A 3,031-nucleotide genomic window follows, 5' to 3' on the forward strand; every position below is an offset into this window, starting at 1 on the left:
TAAAAAACTCATTAACATTTTAAAGCCCAAGGGAAAATACACAGTGAAAATGTTAATAGTTTTATGGGGTTAAAATAAATTTGCAAGAATTTAACTATTGAGGAAAAGGAAATAGAGTTATAAATAGTTTTAAGTTGCCTGATCTTTTTACTTATTAAGTCTAATAGTGTGCTTTCTGACTTTGCACAGAAGAAAAAGGCCTTTCTGTGTTATTTCAGAGGGTAAGGACGGGAACCCCTCAAACCTTCCGTAGGCTCTTTTTGCTAATTTCAAAAAGGTTGACCTTTCTCCTACAGGGAGGGTCATAATATCATGCTCAAATTACAAAGACATACACTGTAGTCTAACATAAACTCAAAATAAATATTTGTAAATCCCAAAACTAAATAGTATATATTTTACATACAAATCAAACCTGATAAACAGAGGCAGTTCATAACCACTATTGAAAAATAAAGCAAATGCCTGTCTGATGACGAAAAAGCCACTTTCTCATACAAAGAGTCACATCAGTGTCTTAGCCCAAAAACTGGCAGACATTTTCTGTGAAGGGCCGGATAGTAAGTGTTTAGGCTTTACAGGTAGACAGTCAAAATCAAGGATATTATGTAGACTCTTAATATAATAATAAAAAAAAACACACATTTCCACAAAGGTATTAATGATATAATTAAAAACACAATTGATTATAATTTATTGTAATACAGATCTACTAATGAGAATTATGGAATTCTTTTTGAAGTAGTGACAATTCATTGAATTGCGGTCTAAAGTCAGTGTTTCCTATCATTGAATCAATTGCTAAGTTTAACATATAAAAAACAATTTTAGCTCCCTGGTAATGCACAGACACATGGGAATTACACTTTGGCCTTAGTCCAAAGTGGCGGTTATTCAACGTTCAAGGTCACAATTTCCTAAAGGGTTATATTAAAATTCGAAAAGATGTGGTAAAATAAGAGCTCTGACCTCCAAAGTGACTGCTCTGTGACAAGCAGTGAATGTCCTCCTCCGGATTATCTACCACTCTAGGTCTTTAACTCTCAAATGCAATTCTGAAAAAGCATAGAGAGGACATTTAAATTCACTCTATTTTAATATGGACAAGTTAGTACTAGATATACTGCATATCCACTTCTTGGATGTGCTTTCTATAGAACCAGATGGTCCTCGTGTAATATAAAATGAAGATAATAAGTAGTATTTATTAAGTATTTATTATACACAGGTATTATTCCAAGTGTGTGGCTTTATTCCCTCATTTAATCCTCCTTAAAAACTATTATAGATGACAAAGTTGAGGGGTCAAAGGTTGAATAATTTGCCTGCATTAATTTAGGAATGAGGAAAATGAAACCAAGAAAGGTTAAATAACCTGCCCAAGTCACACAGCGAGGAAAGACTAGAGCCAAGATCTTAAACCAACCAGCCTGGGACCAAAGAACTAGGCCTCTCACTAACTTATGAAGCAAAGGAAATTTATAATAATTAAGTTAACACTACATATGTGGACTTATATAAACTATAAAACAATGTATTAATGTTCCTATTTGCATTATGGTTATTATTTTTAATTGAGGATTATGAATGCAAAAAACAACATTAAAATACTTAGTAAAGAATCACTGAGGTGAATATAATCTGACTTCAGCCAATTATTTTTATTACCTTTCCATATTAATAGGATTACTTTATTTCCTTTTCATGACTCGAGATACACTCTCCTTAGTTACATAAAACAAAAGGAATAATTACCTACTAAAACATCATAGAAATTCTACAGCATATGAGACATGAAAAAAAGCAAGTATGTAAATTTAGGGAAAAAATCATTATGTAAAGAAGACTCTGTAAGTATAAACAAAGAAGTCTAACTTTTGAATAAATGCAATGTCTGAAAACCTAGAAATATCACTTTACGTATTGCTAACTAGTGGTATCTTGTTTTGTAAGAAATATTAACTCATAAAGCTGTGTTCTTCATTGTGGTCATAACACAAATGAAAATATTCCCATGTATGATTTCCTAAGCAATCTAATAAAAAATAAAATGTGAATTCTAATGCCATTCAAAAAAGTATGTCAAAATAAAGTAACTTCCAAAACACGTATTCATTCATTCCAAATTGTTTTATTTTGTGATTAAAGTAGATACTATAGCCATAAATCTATTCAGGATTATAGTCATAACTCTCTTTTTGTGTGTGTACATGTGTACCCTGGCTGGTTTGGCTCAGTGGATTGAGCGTCGGCCTGCAAGCTAAGTGTCGCTGGTTCGATCTTCCAGTCAGGGCACATCAGAGAAGGAAAACTCTGACTCCAAAAAACCTCCGCTGCCTTGCGGCATACCTCTTCAGGGGAAAGGCTAAGGGAGCAAACCCCGACAGAAAATCCGGAGCCGGAGTCCCTAAGGCGGTTTGACGTTGTAGTCAACACCGGCAACTCCTGCGGCGCACCTGAAGCCAAGCTGTATTGACTCCGTCTTTCCCTTGGATCCTTCAGCTGCGAAGAGAGGGGGCGTCTGCTGCATGGGCAACAGCAGACCCTCCATATCACCCTGCCCAGGCTCTGTAGCTTCAGCTTCACTGGAGAGGACACTCCAGCGTCATCGCAAGATGTCGATTCAACACGGGAGGAGACAGATACTGTGTCACTCCCGAGTCGGACTGCACAACCATTCTCGGCGGTGCAGATAGACTCTTAAGAAGCTACACCATCGTCTCTCGAGATGGACGGCTGCCGACGACGACATGTGCACATACACATTTGTGCATGTGTTTCACCTATATGTTCCTCTTCCTTGGTGCCTTAGTCAGGATCTTATTAATTTTAATTGTCTTCTATAACCTATCATATGTGGAAAATAAGGGATTGTGCATTATCCAACCTCAAAGAAGTTGTGTAGTTTAAATAGTTTATGATGCAAAGCACTCAGAAACTTCCAGTTCTGGAACAAGATGTTATAGGCCCACATATCCCTGCCCTTCCCTTCTGAGTACAACTAAATGTCCTGGAAATAATGTAACAAATG

Source organism: Furipterus horrens, unplaced genomic scaffold (genome assembly GCF_987537825.1).
Source record: "Furipterus horrens unplaced genomic scaffold, mFurHor1.1.pri manual_scaffold_2, whole genome shotgun sequence".
NCBI classification, from domain to species: domain Eukaryota; kingdom Metazoa; phylum Chordata; class Mammalia; order Chiroptera; family Furipteridae; genus Furipterus; species Furipterus horrens.